This window comes from Mesocricetus auratus, unplaced genomic scaffold, assembly GCF_017639785.1.
Source record: "Mesocricetus auratus isolate SY011 unplaced genomic scaffold, BCM_Maur_2.0 Super-Scaffold_100007, whole genome shotgun sequence".
Taxonomy (NCBI): Eukaryota; Metazoa; Chordata; class Mammalia; order Rodentia; family Cricetidae; genus Mesocricetus; species Mesocricetus auratus.
This window is the reverse complement of record NW_024429191.1, coordinates 62879652-62904588: the sequence shown is the minus strand read 5'-3', so window position 1 is coordinate 62904588 and position 24937 is coordinate 62879652.

Sequence of the window (24937 nt, the reverse complement as noted above, 5' to 3'; positions counted from 1 at the left end):
GCAGTAGTCATTAGTGCTTAATTCTGGGATACCTCCTATTCCAAGCAGGACAGAAGAACATTTTCTGGCCCCTTCCTTGGGGTTGGATGGGGACATCGGATTAATCCTTGATCTGTGAACTGAGGTGTCACATCTGAGCCTGGACACTCAGTGGCCAGTGTGAGGGCCTCTGGGTCACTCTTTTCTTTCTGGAACAGTGTACCATCCAACCAGATTTGATCACCTGAGTCCTAACTAGTGCACCCTGGACAAACTTACCAAGACGGATCTTGGTTGTCTATAGTCACTGAGATGGGAGGCGCTTACTTCCACAGTGGTACTTAGCTCATGCTAAGGTGATAGTACCAAGCCCAGAGGACTGGGATCAGAATCATGAGTTACCATGCACAAAGCATTTAGACCCTGAAGACACACGAGCTGCCATTAGGAAGATCATGGATGTTCAAAGGGGTGAAAGGGAGGGACTAGAGGAAAGTCTAGCAAAGGAGGTGTGGCTAGGTCGGTAGAGTGTTTGCAGAGGCATGCAGGAAGCGCTGGGTTTTATCCCGTCCACTCCATAAACTGGTGGTAAGCCAAGCCTTGGGATGTGGAACCAAGAAGATCCCAGGTTCAAGGTCATTTTAGTCACATAGTAAGTTTGAGACCAGCTTGGACTACATGAGACTCTGCCAAAATAAAAGTCAAGAAACAATAGAAGCTGGCCTACAGAGGGTCTCACCACCTAGAAACATTAGTAGTTTTTAACAAATAGAATTATAGCATGCTTTACAGAATTCTTGCCAAGACCTGGCAAACAGCAGGCATTTAATAAATATTGAATGACTGAGAAGACATTCAGTGACCCAAGTATCTGATGGTGAGGACAGGGGCCTTGGAGGTGGGGATGGGGTTAGGGGTGTGCACAACCAGGCCCTGGGGTTAGGGGGTGCACAACCACCCCCTATGCTGCCCCTTCTGCCTACCCCAGCTTCTCTGAGACGGGTTGCATGGGTACCGCTGCTGGTGCAGTACAGACCGCCTCATAACTCACTGTGTTTATGATGAAGCGGAGCGCTTGTTTGGGAAGACAGCCACTCTGATACCCAACAGCCCCCAGGGCCCTTCCTGATGTTTCTCCGCCTAACCTCCGCTGCTTAACATGCCAGCTCTCTCTCCCACATCCTGCTCTCCACACCCACTCCAGTAGCCCGGTGTCTCCGCTTATGCGCACCCCTCCGCCAGCCTCTGCCTTGCTGCAACCTGGGGAAAATTTATCGCAGGCCCAGACTGCTGTGGGCAAATACTAATAAAATGCTGTTTTGCTGCAATTTGTTTAATTGGCCACAGAAGAGATGTCTTGAGTATGTGCATGCTCTGCCTGCGCCTGGGCTGCCTGGCTCACAAATGCTCACCCCTCCCTCTGCCCATCCTGTCCCCTTTGCTGTGCCCTCTGCACGGTGGGAAGTTGACGGGGGGGAGGCGGGGGTGTTGGGCTGCAGACAACAGGAGTGGGGCCACCTCCATCTGGTTTTACAGAGCTTTTCTGAGCTGTTCACCCACGACCTTTAGGAACTTGTTACTGGTCAAACTGCCTGTGTTCAAATCCCACCACATCTTCTTCGCTATGACTGTAGGCACATAAGTATGTGGTCTCTCTTCCTCATAAGTATGTGTCTCAGTTCCTCGTCTGTGTTGGAGGGATGAAATGGCAGCATTGTAAGGATTATATGAACAAATGTATGTGACATTTGTGAACAATGTCTGGAAGTCCAAAATCAGGTTTCCAAGCTTGGACTGCCTAGGTCCTGATTACAGCTTTGCCACTTAGCAGCTGTGTGACTCTGGGAAAATTACCTAAGTACTGTGTGGCTCAGTTTCCCCATCGGTGAAGTGAGTGTGATTGCACCAACCATACAGAGCTGTGTAAAGATGAAATAAATTAACGGATGTAAAATGATTAGATCAGTGTCTGGCGTATAGGATATGGTTCAGACTGGTGTGCTGTCACTACCGTGGTGGCACAGGCCTGTAATCTCAGCACTTGGGAGGCCGAGGCAGAAGGACTGAGAGTCTTGAGGCCAGCCTGGGTCACTCAGGAAGATTCTGTCTCACAAAGCAAGGGCTAGGGTTGTATCTGTGCTAGGGGGCTTGCCCAGTATATATAAGGCCCTGGGTTCCATCTGCAGCACCAAAAGAAAAGTCAATGACAGCAGTGCAGGGTGATAAGGTCTCTGGCTGTGAATATCTGAAAAACCATTATTCTATCCCTGGAGTAGTTGTGGGGTATTTTGAGTCTCCAGAAATGGCAATTCCCAATGGCGGGAAAAAAAATGGAGTTGCTTCCTGGAGTCTCAAGATCAACCAGCATGGGTGGCCGAGTGTGGGAGACCCTTGCTCTATCATGGCCAGCCGAGTGTGGGAGACCCTTCTTGCTATATTTCTCTGAGAACAGGGAAGGAGGAGCAGTGACCTATGCAGCTCCCCAGACGGGATGTCAGGCTGGGCTGCTGCTTGTGAGGCCATCCCAGCCTCCCAGCTGCTCCTTTCTTGGCCCCTTGTAGCCACACCCTGGGGGTGGGCACCTTGCCACCTACCAGATGGCTCCAGCAGAGACTAGGGTATGGGGGCAGGGTAGGGAAGGTTAAGCCAGGCTTCAGGAGCTGGGCACAGGGGTCTTGGGACAGATGGGAACAGGATGCCTGGGGCCAGGTAGGGATGGCCCACAGGGCTCTTGGGAACTGGCTAGCTGATACATGTAAGACATGACCAACATGAGTGTACTCACATCCTGAAGAAATGTCCTACTGGTTTGAACCAGGAAGCCTCACACAGAAAGCTCAACCCTCCTGAAGGTCCACCAATGCAGGGGCATGCCTAGGTCCCAAGGTCAAGTGTCACCCAGAATGAACTGTAAGAAGCATTTTGGCAAAACCCTCCTACTACACTTTCTCATCTGTGAGGGTATTGGGAGCAGATTCTCCAAAGGGAGGAAGAGCCTCTAGAGTTGACTTCAGGTTCTTCTGGAAACTTCCCTAGTGCTCTTGGGCAAGTGACTCCACCCCTGTGTACCATTCCTTACCCATAGATGGGAGTGATGAGAGTATAGACCACACACAGGCACTATGGGGATTGAACGTGGAGTTGGCACCTTGGGTTGTGGATGTAACTCAGTGGTAGAGTTTGCAGAACACATTTGAGGTCCTAGGTTCCATCACGCAAAGCTAGACACAAACAGACAAACAGAAATCAGTGCCTGCAAAACACAGAAAACAGAAATCGGCCCCCTCGATGGGCACACTGGAAGTGTCCCTGGATCACTTCCTCCTTTGCTACTGGCAGATCTTCAGTTTTCAGTCTGGATTCTTGGTGACAAGGGCAGACTGGCCTTTTCCTCAGACTACAGCTGGCCCTCAGCAAATGTGCATTGGCTTGACGGCCATGTGAGAAACTTTTTTTAGAACCCTGCCTATACCCCAGCCCAGCTATGAGGCCCCCAACCCTAAAGAAAGGTCCTCTGTGTTGCAGCAGCAGTGGAGGTCTGTGCCTCCCTCCCTTCTCTACTCCTCCACAGCCTTCTCCCTCCAGTCTCCTCCCCTGCCCATTCAGGGAGTTTGGTGTACCCTTCCCCCAAGCAGGGCTCTGAACATCCAATGAGAAACCCCCCCCCACACAATGCCTGGGAGTTTCTGAAAAGTGGACATGCCCTCTGAATCTGTGTAGGTATAAGAGGAGAGTCTTTCTGAAGAGCCCATGTCCCATTATTCAGGAGGGAACATTAAGGCCCTAGAAAGAAGACAGTGCATGTCCAAAGCAAAGTTAGCCAGGAGGACCAGAGTGCATGACTCCCATGGAGGAGGGGACACTGTCCGGCTGGGCCTGAGACTGAATAAATAAATACGCCCTGTCCCTGGCCATAGATGTCCCCAGTCATACCTCTTTATCTTCCAATGATCCACTGCTTTGGATGAAATGGGTTTGTAGGTGGGCTCATGGATAAGTGTGAGGGAGCTAACAGAGTGAACCATGAGTGTGTGTGTGTGTGTGTGTAAAAATGATGGGAGTGCAGATCCCACTCCCGTCTACCCTCCCTGGATCAGCTGAGGCCAGTGCAGTCAGCCATGGCTAGCAACAGCTGGATACACACCCTGGAATGCACAGATCCATGCCCTCTGTTAGAGTCAAAGTCAGAGGGGACTGAGAAGCCAGGACCCAGGCAGCTGCTCTCTGGGGCTGATGGGAGGATAGTGAGGCTTCCAGGAGGGACTGGTGGGATGAAGCACTCGGCCACCCTGGAGCTCCCGGTCACCCCCAGGAGGCTTCTGGCACAAAAAGAAGCAGTCATACCTGGATTCCACCAGATCTTGTGCAAAGTGATGCTAGCATTTCTGAGGGCTTGTAAATGAGCTACGGTATGGTATAGGATGAGGGATTGGTTGGGGGAACAGGCAGGATAGCCACAGACCCTGGGAAAATGATGGAATAGTCCAGAAAAGCCAGAGGTAGGGCTGAGTTCCATACCTGTTGATCCCAAGTTGCCTTGGTCTCTTTGAGGGGACAGAGGGAGAATAGAAGAGGAAATGCTGTTAAGAACTTGTTCCTCTCTGGGAACCGAATCAAGACACTTAGTGGAGTTTGGAGTCTAGTGAGAAAGACTTACAGAACATGGATCCTCAGGAAACTCCCTGCCCGTGTTTTCAGGGCTGTAGTAGACATGTGTCAAAGCTTGCTACACAAGTGGGTTCCTAGCTCCATAGGAGTCAAGGGGACTTTCCCAGAGGAAGAGTCACTTAATTATAGACCAGAGGATTCGGAGACAGCAGTGAATGGAACCATTAATGGCAGGTGCCCATGCAAAGACCTATGGCAGGGGAGGGGATTGTTCAGAAGATCTCAGAGGTCAGAGTGTCCAGGAATATAGAGGAAAGGCTAAGAGATGAGCCAGAGCCACCTCCAAGGGGAACTAAGACACTTAAATTCTATCTTAGAGACCTTGGGAGGCCTGCAAAAGGATAGGCAAGGTGGTATCAAGCTCTAGTTTGCATCTTAAGATCCCTCTGTGACTGAAAGGTGGCTCAACTTGGCAAAGTGCTTACCTGGCAAGCACAAAGACCTGAGTTTGATCCCTAGAGCCCATGGGGGGAAAGCTGGGCATAGTGGCATGCGCTTGCAATCCCAATGTCAGTGAGATAGAAACAGGCAAATCCATGATGTTTGCAAATCAGGTAGTCTAGTCTAATTGGCAAACCCTTGGCCAGTCCTAGAAAACAAGGTGGATGGTGACTGAGGAATGACACTAAGGTTGTCCTCTGGTCTCCTCATACCTGTGCACACATATGTGCACACATACCCAAGATCCCTCTCATTGCAGCTGGAAAGGAGACTGGAGGCAAGGAGGCTGGCTAAGAGACTGATGTCAACTGGGCGTTGGTGGTGCACGCCTTTAATCCCAGCACTGGGGAGGCAGAGGCAGGCGGATCTCTGTGAGTTCGAGGCCAGCCTGGTCTACAAGAACTAGTTCCAGGACAACCTCCAAAGCAATACAGAGAAACCCTGTCTCAAAAAAAAAAAAAAAAAAAAAAAAAAAAAAAAAGAGGCTGATGTCTTGGCCGGTACTAAATTCCCTCCTAGGGAGAGATGTAAGCAATGTTCACCCCTTCTTCAAAGCCCCAGTGACAACAGATGCAGGATTCCATCAAAGTTAACCCTGGGGAACTAATGACTTTATTGGGCTTCCTTATAGATCATAGATGAGGGGTTATTTAAAGAGGTGTGGGTGCCCTTTTCCACCAACAAGTGGTACCTAGAAAGTCTTCACCCATCAGGGATGAGGGATGGAGCCCCTCCCTAGTCTGTCCCTAGCCCATCTCTAAGGCCTCATTCGATTAAGGCAGAATTGCATCCAATGTGATATAGAGCATCTAGACATGCAGGTGAAGGTCTCGTGATCCTTGCCATGCTTCTTTGAGGGGTGTGTAAGCAGTCAACAAGCCCAGCCAGGATAACTCTCTCACCGGGGATACATCCTAATCCCCAAGATGGTAATTCCTTGACTCAGAGTACTGGGACCATTCAGAGGCACCTAAGGGTTGGTGTGGGGAGAAAGTAGGAGTAACAAGGAGGAGGGTATGGTATCTGGCTTCACCATGGCAGTTGCCAACATACAGATACCAGAGTATAAGCAGGGTTGAGCCATGAGGCTGGAGTAGAGTCTGGATTTGGCTTTGTAGTTTTCCCTTTCCCTGTACCCCCATGACCTCCCCTGGCTAGTGTTACAAGCACCAAGTCCAAGTTTGTGAACTCGTTCACCAAACACTCCCAGCATGTGAGCAGTGGAGGGAGGACAGAGCTCTGCTGACACCTGACTCTTGCCCTCCAGGCCCTTCCAGTCAGCAGGGGAGGTGGGCCATGTGTGCAAACAGCAGCCACACAAAGTCTGATGTGTCCAAGGCGGAACTTGATTGTTTTTGACCGAAGGCTGTTTACAAAGGCAGTGAATGATTAAGGACCACATGAGTGGCACAGATGGTGATTGCCTCCACAAGTTAGAGGCCAGGGGAAACCCTCTTCATTGGGGGCCTTGGAAATGCAGAGGGGCAGGGCTGCTGGGAGCCAGGAAGCCAGGGTTCAAAGTCTCAGCTAAGCTGTCAGGTGACTGTGGCTAAGAGACTGTACCTCTCTGTGGAGATGACATAGAAAGCAGTGGCTGTGCCAGAGAAGGGACTTGAACTCAAGTCCCCAGAAGCCCTGTAAAGACGGGCTTCTCACAGGAACCAGTGGCAAGATGGGAGCTAGAGACAGAATCTGCAGAAACTCAAAGGCCAAATAGCCTGGCACATGAAACAGTGAACAGCAACCAAACAAGGATCCTCAGAAAAGGTGGGACTCAAGGAACCACACCTGTGGTTGTCCTGTGACCTCCATATACACACCATAGATAGCACTTACAAACCTGTGCTCACACGCATCAGACACACACACACACACATCAGACACACACACACAAAGAGACACAAACACACACACAGACACAGACACACATACACACATAGAGACACAGACACACACACATAGAGACACAGACACACACACACACACATAGAGACACAGACACACACACACAGAGACACAGACGCACACACACACATAGAGACACAGACACACACACAGAGACACAGACACACATACACACATAGAGACACAGACACACATACACACATAGAGACACAAACACACACACATAGACACAGACACACACAGAGACACAGACACAGACACACACACACACACACACACACACACACACACTAATGGCAGTGAGGATATAATATGGCTAGGCTTGTAAAGGCTTGCCCTGACTTTGATCTTTAGTGCTACATAAACCAGATGTGGCACAGGTCTACAATCCCAGCAGTTGAGAGGTAGAGGCAGGAGGATTCAAAAGGTCAAGGTCATCGTCAACAGGTCAAGGTCATCTTCAACCACATACTGACTTGGAAGCTAACCAGAGAGGAGGCTACTTGAGACCCTGTACCTATAAGGAGGGGGGCAAAGGGAGGGAGAGGGAGAGAGAGCTCTGTTCCCCAGGGTGAATGGACTCTATTTCTGAGAATACTAAAGTGTCCCTTTTTTTCAGGGATTGGGGCACCCTCAGCCGCGGTCATAGGACTTATCTCTAGGTCACAGCATCTGTAAAATAGAGCGGACACCTCGGCCCCAGTGTTTACCCCTTCACAAGAGTTTCCAGAACCACACACATTGCCAAAGGAGCAGCCTGTTCTTAACTAGGTAGTTTCTAATCGCTGATCTTCTGGGTATACAAGAGCCTGTTGCCCAGCTCTTTTGCCATCTGAAGCGCCTTCCCCCATGACTGAGCCCAGTGTGGGAGGGGACCCAAGTCTCAGCCCTCCCCCTGGGTCCAGATAACAGACAGGCCAGTGGGGACCTGACCTGGGGAAGCGTCCCAGATAAACACCACCTGCCCCAGATAACCAGGGCCCTATCAGCTTGGCATCTTGTTCTCCAAACCACAGGCACTAGTGATAAAGGGATTGTGTGGGGGGTGAGGGCTGCTGAGACTTTCACAGGGTTTTGTTGCTGTGGCTGTTGTTTGCAACAAATGTTTGGCCCCTTCAGGAACAAACAAGTCCTCTGGTAATCAGGGCCTGCCAACTCGCCTTCCCCTCCCTCTCTCATTTGCATCTTGCATCAAAAGCCAGGCAGCCATTTGTCCCCTTTGCCACAGTTCTACAGGGAGGACTTGCAGGCATCAGAGGTGGGATTAGGAAGTGGCAGACAGGCCAATTCCATTCAAAGGGTGAGTGTGTGTGTGTGTGTGTGTGTGTGTGTGTGTGTGTGTGTGTGTGTGTGTGTGCTTCCTCAGGTACACTGATAATGACTAGTACTTACTGAGTATTCTCTGCGTATGTATTTGATCTAATGCTGCCTTTGCTTCAGTTTTCCAGGCAAGGCAGCTGAATCTCAAGATCAAAGCCATAGCTAGGTAGATACAACTAGAGTTTAGGCAGGAAAGCTCCAAACTCTGCTTACCTTAGCCCAAAAGTCTGTCTCCATATCTAGGTGTTCCTGGAGCTTGAGAAGGCCAGCATCTGCCCTCCCAGGTCCAAGGACATTTGAGCCACTCCTGGAAGCTGTCTTTTGGGCCAAAGTTGGGATGGCTGTTTTCCTGGCTCACCAGCTCCCAATTCTTTACACCCTTGGTCATCTAGAGCAACAATCTCATAAGACAGATGGAGAAATGGAGGCCAAGAGTAGAGATGAAACATGCCCAAAATCCAGCACCTAGTGATTTCTGGGGCCCACTTGCCATAAGGCTTTATTGCTAATTAAAGCAGCAATAAGAACAAAACCCAGCCGGGCGGTGGTGGCGCACGCCTTTAATCCCAGCACTCGGGAGATAGAGGCAGGAGGATCTCTGTGAGTTCGAGGCCAGGCTGGACCGACAGCCTCCAAAACAATACAGAGAAACCCTGTCTCGTAAATACCAAAAAAAAAAAAAGAACAAAACCCAGGCCATGTATTTATTTTTATCACATTTACTCATTCATGTATGTGTGTGTGTGTAACATGTGTAGAGAGGTCAGAAGACAACTTACAGGAGTCAATTCTTTCCTTCTATCATGGGAGCCCCAGGGATTGAATTCAGGCCATCAGGTTTGGCATCAAGCATCTTTACCCACTGAGCCATCTCGTCTACCCAAACCTAGGCTTTTGATTTGCAGTGTAGGGTCGTTTCTAGTCTCCCAGTCTGGGGACAGATGCTCAGAGGCACTGGGAAAGCTTATTGAGAGGAACATAAAACTTGCGTACATTTTCAAGTATACACTCATACTGACACTCCTGTGACACCATGTGGAACAACTGTGTCCACCTCCCCCATGCCAGGGCAGGAAGCAGTCCTTGCCTGACTTGATCTGCTCCCCCTCCCCTCTTTCCTCACCCAGGAGGTAGGGGCCCATCTGTAGAATAGCACCAAGCCATGGGGCTCCATGCTGTGCTTAAAAAGGCCACTTAATTTTTCATTCTTAAATGCTGAGATGCTCTTGTCTCCAGCTTCGCCCAGACCCCTTGGTGGAGATGGATGGGGGCATGGAACACAGTTATCAGAAAGATTAAGCCAGGACTTGTCATTTTTTTATATCACAGAGCAGTCAGCCCGACGAGTGATGTCCTCCACTCCGCCACGATGAGTCCAGAACCTTTAGTGCCAGTAGTAAAAAAGACTATAAAAAACACCATTGGAGAAAGGGTAATGATGAAATTTAACTGCTCCTGATCACACACCTGGGGTCTGCTCACCATGGAACCAGGGCTTCGGCCACATCATCCTTTACTGCTGTGTCCTTGTCTGTGCGTCTAAGTCCTTCCATTGAACCAGAACACTGTGGCCACTGCTGAAAGCCGGGCTGCCTGCGCTGCTCCGCCCCCACAGCAGGTACTGAAGGAACAGGACTGACTCCATCCTTAGAGGCTGAAAAGCAGCTTTGGAGCCCAAATTTCCAGGGGTCCTGCTGGAGCTCGAGGCTACTTGAAAACAGGGTGGGGCCAGCTGGCTGCAGCGTTATTTCCCTCCTTCAGTACCTCCACATTTTGTTTTTATGTGCTGGATACCATGCTAGATACACAGCTACCACCTGGCTCCTCTTACTGATCTTAGACATTTCCTCCCAGCTCAGCCCCTCCTGACATTCGAACCCACCCCATACTACCTCTGCATCTCTCCTAATGCTCCATTATAGCCGCAGTGAAATCCTTCAAAACGCTTAGCTCTCCCCCGTCCCTGGGCTCTTGCATACATCACTGTGTCCCTGCCTGGGACCCTTATGTAACCATCACCTTCCCATTGATCTGTCAAATGTTACCTCCTCTAGGAAGCCCTCTCTGTGGTTCCCTGAGTCTGCTTCCTTCCCCAAGCCTCCTTCATTTTCCCTTCTGGGTGTGTGTCACCTAAGGGCTCAGCGCTGCTTATCAAAGCCACTATATGGAGTGCCTGAGTGGAGGATGCACTTCTGGGCCTTGAGATTTAACTGTAAATTGGATGAACTGCCTGGTCTCCCTGAAGTTTATGTTCCAGTTCAGGCAGGTGGACTATGGTTGGCTGTCTTGCTCAATCTTTCTGTCAATAAAGGCATGTTTGAGCTTAAACCTAATAGGTGGCATTCCGTGATCATACCCTTGGGTCTCCCAGTGGGGAAACAGCAGGATAAAGTTTCTAGACTGGGCCTCACTGCACAATGGGGCCTCCTTTCTGCCCTACCCGTCTCCAGTCCACTGGCCTCTTGCTATGCCCAGCAAGCCCACGTGCTCCGTCCCCTGAGTAACGCCAGGCCCACCTTCCCAGCTTCCAGTCATTGCTCAAATACCGCTGTCTCAGAACGCCTTCATGGGCCTTTCTGCATTCAGAGTGTCCACTATGCACCCACACCCTCTATTACATCTGCCTTCACCAGAGCTTTCTCCCCAAGGGCGCAGACTTCGCCTTTCCCATCTTTGTCTATTTTCAGGGTCTAGAACCAGTGCTCAGTGCTCACCTGTAAGAGGCACAAGCCTGCATGGGGGCAGGATCGCTGCCTGAAAGTCCTAAAAACCCAGTTAACAGGGATGGACATGGCTACCTGAGGGTGAGGCATCTTCCGACAGAGGTATCCAAGAAAAGAATGCCCCCAACCACACACATCCCCTCCCCACCTCAACACAGGACCCTTTCCCAAGATTGGTCCTGTTACTCAAACCATGCCCTGACCCAATAATCCCACAGAGTACATACTGGGAGGCATGTTCTATTCTGGCCCAGTCAGCCATCTCTCCTCAGTCAGAGAGTGACTCAGGGAGAGCTGGGGTAGAGGATGGCCAATGCCAGCACAAGAGGAGCTGTAGGCTGAGACCACAGTGTCTGCAAGGACCTGTTCCCTAGGATCCAATTCTGAACAAGTCACCTTCCCTCTTTAGCAGCCCTCTTCTCCCCATAAAATGAGAGTAGAGCTTCACAGGTGGCTCTCAACCCTCTCAAGTATGAAGAGCCTCTGAGCATTTTTTATGGCAGTACCCTGTGCATACTGAAGCATGCACACACCGCACTGGGTGATTTTTCATAGTTAACATGCTCATACAGCCAGTATCCTGGTGGAGGGATAAACATCCCTAGCCTCCCAGAAGCCTCCTTCTGGCCCTTTCCAGTACTCAACTCTTCTGAAGGTAAAGCTTATTCTGATTTTTAGTGCTATAGATTTATTATTTTTATTTATTGAGACAGGGTCACCTGTATCTTAAGCTGGGCTCAAATTCAATATGGAGTCAAGGATGACCTTGAACTTCTGATTCTCTCTCACCATCCTTCCCTGAGTGCTGGGGTTTGACTCATCCCTGGGAAGAGAATCCAGGGCTTTGTGCATGCTAAGCAAGCACTCTACCAATTGAGTTATGTCCCCAACCCAACCCTACAGATGCTGTTAGGTTTTGTTGTTGTTTGGTTTGCTTGAACTCGGGGAACTCTTTTAGCCTCTAGAGAAGCTGTTCTGATTTTAGGATCGATGGCAGTCACCCTCCAAAGATTCTCATTTGCTGGTACTCCTGGCTTCGTTTAGTCCTCTCCCACACAGAATCAGGTGGTCTCTGTGACCAATGAAGTATAGAAGAGGTGACTGTGTGTTCTCTGATGCAAGTGACACCAGGCGGTGGTGGCACACGCACGCCTTTAATCCCAGCACTTGGGAGGCAGAGGCAGGCGGATCTCTGTGAGTTCAAGGCCACAGAGTGAGTTCCAGAACAGGCTCCAAAGCTACTCAAAGAAGCCCAGTCTCGGAAAAAAAACAACAACAATGAAAAAGGCATGTGACTTCTGCCCTGCCTTTGGGTCACCAGTTCTCTGGGAGAGCTGGCCACCATGGTGTGAACCTTCCTGTGAAGTGTATGCAGAAAAAGAGCAGCCCCTTCCCTCCACACTTCTCCTCCCCATCCCAGCACACAGCATCCCCTATCAACACGTCACGTGGGAAAGTACATCCGGGAAGCAGACACCCAGGGAGACACACAACAGTAATGTCCTGAGAGACCCTGAGTCACAACCACCCAACCCAGCCCTTCCTGAGTTTTTAACCCATGGAAACCATGAGGGATAATAAGTGTTTATTGTTGTTTTAAGCTACTAACTTTTAGGCTAATCTGTCACACAGTAATAGACAAGTAATACAGTATGCATTGATTGAGCAAATACTCAATGAGCCGAACCACCTAGGCATTGAGTTAAAGGAATTCGTTTTTAAAAATCATATAATCTAGAGAGATAAAAGTATGTATGTATACAAATGCACACATATGTATTCAAGCTGGCCTCAAATTTGTGATCCTCCTGCCACAGTCTCTTAAGTGCTGGGACTATAGGTGTGCGTTACCATACGTGGATTCCTTTTTTAAATTAGCTTTCTGAGCCAGGTGGTGGTGGCACACGCCTTTAATCCCAGCACTTGGGAGACAGAGGCAGTTGGATCTCTGTGAGTTCGAGGCCAGCCTGGTCCACAGAGTGAGCATGGAAAAGAAGATCTTTCTCTTTGGTCCTGACAGGACTCCTCCAGGCTGAGACTTCCCAATAGAGTACCCAGTTCCCAGTCATGGTGAGGAACTCATTCAGGTTGAGTTAGTTGTTCTCTCTGGTGCTTTGCACACCCACAGACCGGAACTGGTCCCCAGTCCTCGTTCCTCATCACTGGGCAACAGAATGCGGCAGTGAGGGAATCAGGGTTTGAGATTGAGCAAGTTTGTGTTCAAATCCTGACTCTTCCCCTTCCAGATCTGTTCAAACTCGGATGATCAGCTGTACTTCTCTCAATGTCAATTTTCTCCCCCGAGGAATCAGAAAACAGAGGCCAAGGTCACAGGAAATTGCATGTTGCTCATAACTGGGACTCCAGAGATACTCAAGAGACTCGGCAGCTATGATTATCAGCCCACAGGCAGGCTGGGCACCCTCAAGGTATCAGGGGACCAGTGTTCCCTCTCACACAGGTCTCACTTGGCTCCACACATGCTGCTGTGGCCCCTCCTAAGCTTTCTGCACCCCAATAGCAGGTCCGGGAGTGGGGGCCAGGTGAACATATGGCCACATGATGGCTCTTGGTGGGAGCGTGGGAGTGGGCCTGCTTCCTCTCCCTCCCTCGTTAGCGTCGCCCGGGGCTGCTCTCTCCTTAGCAAGGCCTGGATAACGAAGGCCACAGCCTATTAATTGCAGTGACAGTGATGAAGGAAGAGGGGGAGGCTGCTATTTGTCTTGCTCGTAACCTCTCGCATCATTCCAAGATGAATGAAAACTCATTTTCTGCTTTGATTCGGTCTAATTTCTCTGGCCCCCTGGGCCGCATTGGGGGGGGTGCACTCACAGCCTCCCGTTGAGAAGGAATTGGGGGAGGAGAAGGAGGGGTTAGAGGTCATAGAAGGAGGAGGCCTGCCCCTACTAGCGAACCAGGAAGCTATGGGGAGCTGTTGGGACCTTCAGCTATTAACATGAAGGATCAGGCAGAAGCTGACTGGATTCATAAACTAATCCTGCCAAGCAAAGACTCTGCCACCCATTTCACAGATGAGACAATGGAGGAAGAGAGGAAATAACTTTTCCAAGATCACAGAGCCAGGGAGGTCAAAGCCCAGCTTCAGCATGGAGGAGAGTTAGTCCAGGATTGTCCCTGGCTTTTTATCCGGATGAACGGATAAATGATTGAGCAGTATGCTCTACAGAGAGGTGACTGCAGAAGGAAGCTCCCACCTCGGCTCATCCATTCCCCTCCCGGGAACAGAAAAGGAAGGTGGACAAGAGGCTGGAGAAAGGAAACGGGCCTCTCCATCCATCGTGCCTGCCTTGACCAGGGAGGGCCTTGTTAAAATGAGCCATTTGTAAGAAGGAGCCTTAGGCCCCTGCCTTGCTGGCCATGTGGTGGATGGAGAGGGAATTAGGCTGTGGAGAAGGGTTTCACATGTGTTACCTCCCCTGTTTGTAAACATGGGGAGCAAGCCAGCAACCCTAGCGATCTAAGCTGCTTGGTCCCAGATTCATCTTCGTCCCAGTAAACCAATGTCCAAAGTCATCTGTCTGTGAGTTCCTAGAAAACCCTGTCTGACCATTTAATGTAAACCTGGGTCCCCTCTGCTGGCCCAGAGGTCCCATGAGGCCCAGGAAATCGAAAGGGCCTGGGCCCCATGACCTTTCTGTTAAGATGACCCCAGAGCATGGGAAGAAGATGAGCGCTGTCCTAATGCTAGGAAGAGAGCAGACGGCATCAAATGGGCTTCACACAGCATCCTTAGGGGCTTCCCAGCACAGGTTGGAGGTACCGGCTTTGGGTGGAGTTTGAATAATGTACGGCATGAATAAGAATGTAGGCTCTGAAGCCAAGCAGACTGGTATGCTGCAGCTCTGCCCTTGGCTACTATGTAACCTGGGGTGAGTAGTTTTGCCTCTCTGGGCCTCACTTGTGTTTAAAGTGGGATAGCAATAGTGTCTCCCTCCTTATGGAAAGCACAGAGAGTGTGCTCTGACAGGCCAGGCACCAGGCTGGGAAGGGCTGCTCTAGGGTCAGGATGTCTGTGAGAAGTGAGACAGCTGACTCAAGCGTGTCCCCCCACCCCCCTCCCTACAATGTCCTCCCATCTGCCCCATCTGAATTGCAAATGGCCTTCCCTTTCACTACAGCCCCAGCAGGAGACAGCTGAGTCCAGAGAGGCAGCCCTGCCCAATAGAGCGCCCATGGCCTTGCTCTGTCTCCAAAGGTCTGCAGGAGGAGCCCTCAGACCTAGACCCCAGTTGAGCATCTTGAGGAAGCAGAAAAAAAGTCCACTTGGAGCCACTCTGCTTGGCATCCCAGGCTTTCCCAGCTGGGTCCCACCATTCTTCTTGGCTCCTGACCCCACCCCTTCACCACAGGCCTAGCCTAAGTCTTAGACAAGCATAAGAAAGGCAAGCGGACCCTTGGTCCATGCAGAACGCTTACGTGTGCCAGGCCCTGGGTATTGTGCCACGGGCCTCGCCTCAGCTGTGCTTTCTGCAGCCCTATGAGGTGCTGTGCCCACAGGTACCTGCTGTTGACAGTCCTGTTCCACAGACTGAGACTCAGAGGTTCAGAGCTCGCAAGTGGCAGATCCTCATCTTGCTCCCACCCAGATCTCAGTTCTGAAGCATCACTGTCTTTGGCCCCATAAGCAGACCCTGCACACAATCCAGTAGGAAAATGGAGCAGAGGGCCAGAAACCATGGAAGGCATATGAGGAGTCGAGGTGATATCTACAAAGCACTTACTAGGTTTGACCCAGAGATAACAATAAAGATAATGAAAGCAGCATCGTAGAAAGCAACACTGTGGACACCTTCCTGCCATTTCCTGAGTTCCCCCCAGGCCAGGTGTTCTCTTGCAGTGCTCCTCTCCTCCCAGCAGCCCTGCAAGGCACTTATTGTTATTGCCACTTCATGGAGGCTCCACTGAAGCCGGGGCACCTGAGTGTCTAAAGCCACGCAGATCTCAAGCACCCAAGCAAGAACCTGGGCTGCTCCTGCCTTCCTCTGAATAGCAACATAACAGCAATGACTCTCTCCGGCATTTATTGGCTACTTTTCTGTGGCCAGCCTGGTAAGCACTCGAAAAGACAAGGTGACCCGGCTGTCGGGCATCTTTCCGTCTTGACGATGGGGACCGTGAAGCTCGGAGGTCAGGCAAACTGCTTAGGGTAAAGCGTTCGGGATGTGGCATAGCCAGGATCCAGAGCCAGGTCCTCTGACCTCACACCTTCTAGTTCTCCGCAAGGGAAAGAGGCTGTCTGTGAGTTGTGAGTGGTGAGTGAATGGAGACCTTGCAAGAGCATCTTTCTGAAGCTCCTCTTGTCACCAGGCTTCCCATCGTGGTTGTGGTTACTGCCCTTGATAGAGGCACTAGACTGAGACTCTGCCCATGGTGGAGGCAGGCAGCTGTCCACCAACAGCTCATCTCCCCATCCGAAGGAGGCAGTTATCATTGGAAGGAACTGTTACATCGGCCTAACATTCCCTCCCAGTTCTTTGCAACTGCCAGAGGCTGGGCAAGGATGTCTCATCAAATGTCTGAGAGCAGAATGGCCGGGCACAGCTCTGCAAAAGATGCTGAGAAGTGATTCGGCTTCACCACCTTCTTCCATCCCTGCCCAGTACCCATGAAGGATTCCCAGGACCTAGGGCTTGCGATAAACTGAAATAGTTTCTATACTTGCTGTGTTGAAACCCTGACCCCAGGTGATGGTACCTGAAGGCAGGCACTCTGGGAGATAAGGAGAGTGGGGCTCCATGACTCAATGGGATTGATGTCTGTAGACAGGAGACAGTACCCCCACCCAACCATGCCAGGTGAGGATGCAATGAAGAGATACCCATCTACAAACCAAGAAATGAGCCCTCACCAAGAACTGGAATCTGTTTATTTTCTTTTCTTTTTTTTTTTTTCTTCGAGACAGGGTTTCTCTGTGTAACAGTCCTGGCTGTCCTGGAACTCACTCTGTAGACCAGGCTGGCCTTGAACTCACTGAGATCTACCTGCCTCTGCCTCCCAAGTGCTGAGATTAAAGGTGTGCGCTACCACCACTCAGCTGTTTCATATTTCTAACTAGCTTATCTCCCTGAAAAACTGTCTAAACTCTTCAAGGCTCATAGGCCTTTCACAAACTGGGTTCTGTGACCTTTCCAGGCTCATCTTTCAACACTGTCCCTACTATGTGTAAGATAATCTATGTAATAAATTTCATCAATCCCCAACACAGATATTCTTCATACTTATGTGTGTTTATACATGTTGTGTCTCTTTAAGAAACTCCTACTCACCCTTCAAGACCCATTTTTACATAGTAACTCATTGAAACCTTCCTTGACTTACCATTGAAGAGGAGTCTACGCTCACAGACACCATGACTATTGGGCATATCATAGTACACCAGAAGTATTTGTTCCTGTTGTGGCTCTCTGGCCAGACCATGGACTCCTCTATGGATGAACTTGTGCTTATCAATTTGTATATCACTAATGTCTTCAAGGAGGCCTTCGTCACAGAAGGTTCTCTGCAAACAGGTTGAGGTGTCCAGTTGATGTCCCAGCTAGGCAATACTTAGCCTCAAGTGTAAATTCCCCCACAAAGATGAAGCTGGGAAACCCATTTTCTACTCTCCCAGAGAAAATGATACAAGCCCAGGGACCTCCTGTGTCCCTCTGGTCCAAAGTTCCTAAAAATGCCTCTTCATTGATCTGAACCGCAACAGTGCCTTGAGGCTTATTTCTAAGACAGTGGAGAAAACTGAAGAGAAATGGCAAGGTTAGACTTAAACTGATTCAGTTACTTGCTTCAAGGTTCACAGGGAGCAGAAGGCCTCTGTCCTCTGTCTCTTCCTAGGTAATCTAAAACTACCTCCAGGGCTATAAAGGTCCATGTCCAAACCCTGGTCCTCATTGGTCATGGTGATACGTGCCTGTAATTTTAGCATTTGGAGGGTGGAGCTGGAAGATCGAGGGCTCAAGGCCAGCATAGGCTCAATGAGACCCAGTCCCTGAAAACAAAACAAAAAAGCCCCAAACTAGGGACAAGGGAAATGTCTCAATCAGTAAAGTGCTTTGCATTCCAAACATGGGGGCCTGGACTGAATTCCAGGAACCCACATGAAAGCAAATAATTTCTGAGCTGGGGAGGCAGAGACAGGAAAGTACCTAGGGCTGGCCTATGAGCCAGTCTTTTTTTTTTTTTTCCTTTTTACTTTATTTAGGTTAGAAACAATCTTGTTTCACATGTCAATCCCAGCTCCCTCTCCCTCCTCTCCTCCTCCACCCTCCCCACCAGGTCCCCCAGTCCCCCACCCAATCTCCACTCCGATCACCAAGGAAGGTGAGGCCCTCCATGGTGGATCTCCAGTTACTGTCATTTCATCCAGGGCAGGGCCTAGGCCCTCCCTCCAAGATTCCCAGCTGAGAGAGCCTCCCTTATTGTGTCATGGGCACTCAAAGTCTATTTGTACGCCAGGTGTAAATACTACCCAAGGCCCCATAGATTACCTAGGCCTCCTCACTGACACCCACATTCAGGGGGTCTGGGTCAGTCCCATGCTTTCCACACAGTCATCAATCTGGAGTCCAAGAGCTCCTCCTTGTTCAGGTCAACTGTTTTTGTGGGTTAAACCAGCCCACTCTTAACTCCATTGCCCATCAGTTCTCTGTTTCAGACACTGGATTCCAGGAGTTCAGTTCAGTGTTTGTGGGTATCTGCCTCTGCTTTCACGAGTCGCTGGATAAAGGTTCTGTTTCCCAGACTCTCTGGCAGTGGGATTGTATGCTGGCACTCCCCTGATTCATGTCTAAAATCCATATATGAGTGAGTACATACCATGTTTCTCTTTTTGTGACTGGGTTACCTCACTCAGTATGGTTTCTTCTAGTGCCATCCATTTGCCTGCAAATTTCAAGATTCCATTGTTTTTTTCTGCTGAATAGTACTCTATTGTAGAAATGTACCACATTTTCTCTATCCAGTCTTCACTTGAGGGGCATGTAGGTTGCTTCCAAGTTCTGGCTATTACAAATAATGCTGCTTTGAACATAGTGGAACAGACATCCTTGTTGTATGAATGTGCATCTTTTGGGTATATGCCTAAGAGTGGAATTGCTCAATGAGCCAGTCTTGTCCAATTAGTGAGCCCATTGAGTGACCTTGTCTCCAGCCCAAGGTGAAGAACAATTGAAGAAGACACTAATGTCAGCCTCTGATCTCCAAAACACACAAAATATGTACATATATACAAAAAAATTAAGTTAGAAAAATACCAAACCCAAACCAAGTCCTGGTTTTGTATTTCCCATGACTTGTTCAAGTCCTCTGGTTAAATAGAAAAACACGACATAGCTCATAGGATTTCTGAGAGCTTTGAGTATTCCTTTCTGGGTCTCTCTTTACTGCTCTCTTTGGTCCTGGGGATCCAGCCAGGGCCTCCCACATGCTAAGCAAGAGCTGTCCCCTGAGGTACACCCGCAGCCCAGAATCGACATGTTCCAGCATCGGTCCCTGGAACCAGAGCATCTGATCTTTCTTCCTCATCCCTTAGTTATCTTAGTGGGCCCCCTGCCTCTCTGAGAATCTTGACTGCTTTTGCAATGAGTTCATACTGGAAATATACATACATAAATATTTATCTTTGTCACCGAATTTTGAACATGGATAAAGCAGAACCTCTTGGGGTTTTAAGTAAAGGGAGGGTCTGGGATCTGAAGCAATGGGAGAGGGGCCTGCAAGGAGGGGGAAAAACCAAGGAAAGGACTAATGCAGGGAGAAAATAACCCTGAACCAGAGATCAAGCACAAAGGGACACAAGAGAGACAGAAAGAGCACCAAGACGGGAGAAGAGTGAGAAAAGGCCCAGCCACAGGAAGCAGGAAGGTTGCAGAGTCCTGGGCCAGCCCTGGAAGGACAGAGACTACAGGGATGAAGACCCCACACAGCCCCCAGCTGAGCTTGACTTCAGTTCAACCCCAGTGCTCTGCTGCCAACAGAAAAAAGCCCCTTTTCCCACAGCTGGGTGAAGTTGATATTCAATCAATGAAGATTAACTCACCCAAGGTAAGGGGGCTTTCACATTCGTAAGGAAGTCAAATACGATTATGCAGATGAGAAAATTATCCTAAGATGAGGAGCTCCACTATATGATAATTACAAGAGAGAGTGGACTCACACACTGATTAGCATATCTCTAAGACCAGACTGACAATGGGGGAGTCCAGGATGAGTAGAGGTGACAGGAATCCCACCCATAGAAGTTGGCCAGGGACATCTGGTCCCTGATGTCCTTGTCCAGAGAAGAGGACACTTTAGCCTCAGACAATGAGGACCTAGTGAAAGGCCTGATCCTCATGCACCCATGGTCACTCCCTGAACCAGCTGAACCTCATCTCACCAGAGAGTAGTTCAAAAACAGGATTCCTTATACCTAGGCTTCTAGGGGAGGCAGAAGCTGCTGGCCTACAGCCTCAGCTTGGAGGACTTCTGAGGGGTTCTCAGCTCTCATGCATCTCAGAGGTCCCAGAGAATATTAAAACTTACTGATACCCCAGATCAACTAAGTTAGGATCTCTGCAGAAGATTCTGGATGCTGTTTACTTGTTTGTAGCATATTCTAGCTGGGCATGGTAGCTTACACCTGTAATTTCAGCACTTGAGGAAGCTAGAGAGAAGGATCCTGAATTCAAGGCCAGCCTTTGTCTACATAGTGAGTTCCAGGCCAGCCAGAGCTGTAAGGAAAGACCTGGGCTTTTTGTTGTTGTTGTTTGTTTGTTTGTTGTTGTTTAAGAAGCATATACACAAGAAGATAATTCTAAGGCACAAATAGTGTTGAAAGCCCTCACCACGAACAATGCTTGGAGTCCTAAGTGCATGCCTCTATTACAAGTCTTCAGAGACCCACAGGTCTAAAGCCTCAAGAAAGCCATAGACCTTGTCTGGGGCCTGGTAGGATCTTGGAAGAGGTCAGAGAAGAGCTAAGAATGGAGAGAGTAACCCAAGGTTGGGTCAGTCAAAGTCTGCCGGGGAGGCATGGCAGAACAAATATGAACTCTTGTGTACTAGAAGCACTGTGTAGCCTGCTGGCCTATCCTCTCTGACCCTTCAGTGGAGAGGGCATCTTCATTTGACAGAAGAAGCAAGTAAGTGTCTCAGAGGCAAATGAATTTGCCCAATACTGCCCTCAGAATTCAAACCCAACACAGTAGGTCCCCAAGCCCAAGATCTCTCCACTAGTAGTCTTCACCTCCTACCCCTGGGGAGAAGTCAGGGGGGTCTGTACCCAAGAAAGTTACATGCTAGCTTTAGGCTCTCCAGTCTGTCTTCTGTGCTTATAGACCACCTCAGGATGGTGGAGAGAAGAGAGCAAAGGCTTGGAAGGCAAAAGACTGCTTGTAATTCCTGTCTCTATTGCCTTCCTCGGCAATAGGGACAAAGAGACCAAGTTCAGCCAACAGATTGAGACAAGGTTTGAGTCTAAAATTTGTGTTGTAGAGTTCAGACAATGTCTGTTTCTCTCCTTTGGGGACCCGTGGTTGGCAGAATTCCGGGAAGAATAAAGCCCTGGACTGGGAAGACGGCTCAGTCAGTGAAACACTTTTTACGGAAACGTGAGAACCTGAGTAATCCTAGCACTGGGGAGGCTGAGACAAGCAGATCCCTGAGCTGTCGCTGTCCGCCATCCTAGTATAATAGGTGACCCTGGTTTCAATGAGAGACCCTGCTTCAAAAAACAGTGGCTTCCAAGGAACAACACACAAGCTTGACCTCTGACCTCCACGTGTTCATGTACACACATGCACACATAGATAAATAATAAAATAATCTTTGAGAAATAGGATAAAACCCTTACTCCCTTCCCTCTCTGTGAACACACAGTCACTGTGAACCTCAACCCCACCTACCCCCTCCCCAGCTGCCAGTCACTTTAACCATCAGAAACCTGGAGTCAGTGTGGTGAGTGACCCTACCCCTTACTCCATTGATATTCCTATTTCAGTATCACCTCTTAGGAGCTCTTTGCACGGCCAATTGAAAAGAAGAAAAGAAAAGCAAGGACAAGGTAGAAGGGTCCCAGGTCTCTATGAATGTCTCCCCTGTGCCTGAGACTCCGACTTCTCTGTTTCTGTGTTTGGACACTGCATGTGTGCATAAGCTAACACTGTTGTAGAGTTGTGTGTGTCTAATCTGTGTATGATGCACATAAGGGCCAAGGTGTGTGTGTCAGCCAGGGTACCATCTACATTTATGAGTGTGGGGATAAGTTAGTTAGAAGGATGTGTGGCTGGGTTAGTGAGCCTGGGTTGTGCGGCTGTGCATCAGTGAGGTTGGGTGTATCTGTGTTTAGATGGGCATGCAAGTATCTGTACACACCACTATGTGTATCTGTGTAGATTGCCAGTGGGTGTGTCAGGCTGTATGTGTGTGTCTGTGTGTGCTACAGTGTAATGTATAAGCATGGAAGTTGGGTATTTTATGTGAGACTGAGCAAGAATGTAGTAACATGTGGGGTGTATTTGTAGGTGTGTGTTAGGTTATCAGTATGAGGAATGTGTGTGGGGGGTGTGGGTAGAGTGTATGATTCTGTGGATCTGGGTAAGTATCTTTCATGGGTGAAAACTCTGTGTTTCTCAGGACTAGGCAAAGGGAACCAGTCCCCAAAAGAGTATCTATCAGTGTCTATTAGGTAGGGCATGTGCCTGTGTGGGGTGTGCCCATGTGCCCGTGTGTGTGTGTGTGTGTGTGTGTGTGTGTGTGTGTGTGTGAGAGAGAGAGAGAGAGAGAGAGAGAGAGAGAGAGAGAGAGCGTACGCTAGGGTATGGATGCATCTGCAGATCTGCAGATCTGTGAAGGGCTGCTCCTCTCTAGCTTGGCTGGGCCCTGGCACTGTAAATCCATCAACTCCACATGATTTTGTCAGTGCTGACAGCTAACTTCAACATGACGACAAATCTGGCCCCAGAGGATATTAAGCAAAGACACATGAGCCTATAATTTTCTGCTTCCACGTGTGAGATGCTATAATAATCAAAAGAAAATGAGTTTCTAACTACCCCAGCTCTTTGTGCTGCCGCCTTCATGCCGGCTGCACTAATTGAATCACCCAGCACCACTGTATCAATGGGAACTTGGGTATTGGGGGGTAATCAGGCGTACGGGGGGGACCAGCTTGGAGAGGTGCAGGGGCTTTTGTGAAGGTCCCATCTGCCTCACGCACCAAAGCTGCAGGCCGCCGCCTGCCTTTGACTGGACAAGAGAGTGACTGAAGGGCAGGGAAGGACCGGGAGGGGACACTGGGGGAGAAGCACCTGTGCCCAGATGCTGCAGTCTGGGTCTTGGTTCCCACACTTTGTGTGTGATCTGGACTTTGGAGGTAAGACTACCTGGATTCATTCCTGGCCCATAGCCCTTGATATCATTTAGCCTCTGAGATGTGTATAAATGGCACAGCTGTCTACCTCATGGGTGCTGAGGATCAGTGGGGCACAGCAATTAAACCATCCACCTTCCAGCTGTGCTCCAGAGAGTAGACATGTGGAAGCTGTGATGACTTTTCCCCATTGTTGGCACCTTGTTCTGTGTGCTGGTCTCCACAGTTTGTGACTGGGCCCTTTATCCCATTTCCTATTTGAAGAAACTGAGACTCTGAGAGATTAGGGGATCTGACCACTTGGGAGACATGCAGTCTATATGTACACTAATGTAGGGAATGTTCAGAAAGGAGGAGGAAAATGCCCCCTGTGACTTCTAGGGGTCTCTCCAATAGACCTGGGACTCCATAAATCGTCATCTACCCTACATGCCACTTACCATGTCACATCCAGTAAACAGCAATGTTACTCTCACAATACGTTAATGAGGAAGAGCCACAATCATTATTTCACAAGTGAGCAACCTGAAGCCCAGAGAGGTTAGCTAACTTGCCCAAGGTCACATCACGGGTATGTTGTCTCCACACTTCTCATTTCATATCTGTGTTTATCTATTTTATCTACTCTTCTCAGAGATTCAGCCATATCCTATGTCCCTCTTTGCCTCTGAGAAATCTAAACTAAAGCCCTCATTTTTCCCGAGGAGACAGCTTCTCTCAGCCTGAATCATTCCCTCTGAAATGAGGTTTCCAAACAGGATAGAAATTCCTCCATTCCCAGCCCCACTGTTCATCGAACAGTAATGTAGTAGGAGATTAAGGATCTTGGTGGCCAGCCAACCTAGCTAGAGCGGGGACATTCAGTTTCCTTCAGTTAGAGACCCTGTCTAGAAAAACAAAGTGGACAATAATAGAAGAAGACACTGACATTCTCATCTGGCCTCCTCCTGGGTGCTCACAGGTGTAACCACCCACAATCACTTGTGTGCATACAACACACACACACACACACACACACGCACACACGCACACACGCGCGCGCACACACACGCACACACACGCACACACACACACACACTAAACAAAAACCCATCATCCCTATATCAGTTTATAGCTCAGTCCTCCATTCAGACAATCTTCACAGAGCAACTGTTGTATACCTGGAGCTGAGTGGAGAGTTGGGGGCTTCAAAGAGGAAATTACTGTAATTCCCCCCATTTCGTATAGCAAATTTTGGAACAGCAGAAAGGGCAGAGGCTTTGGAGTCAGGAAGATCTGGGCTCTGATCTTGGGACTGTCACTGACTAGCTGGTGACCCTTGGACTTACTGCTGAATAGCTCTGTGATGTTCAGTTTTCAGCACTGTAGAATGGGGTCACACTATCCCCAGGAAGAGGAAAAAGGCAAAGGTATTTGTTCTCACCACTGCTAGTCACCTTGTTCTAAAGATCCCAGTCAATTCAATAAGACAAGAAAAAGAAATAAAAGATGTATATGCTGGGAAAGAATTTTAAAATTATTAGAGAACCATGATCCC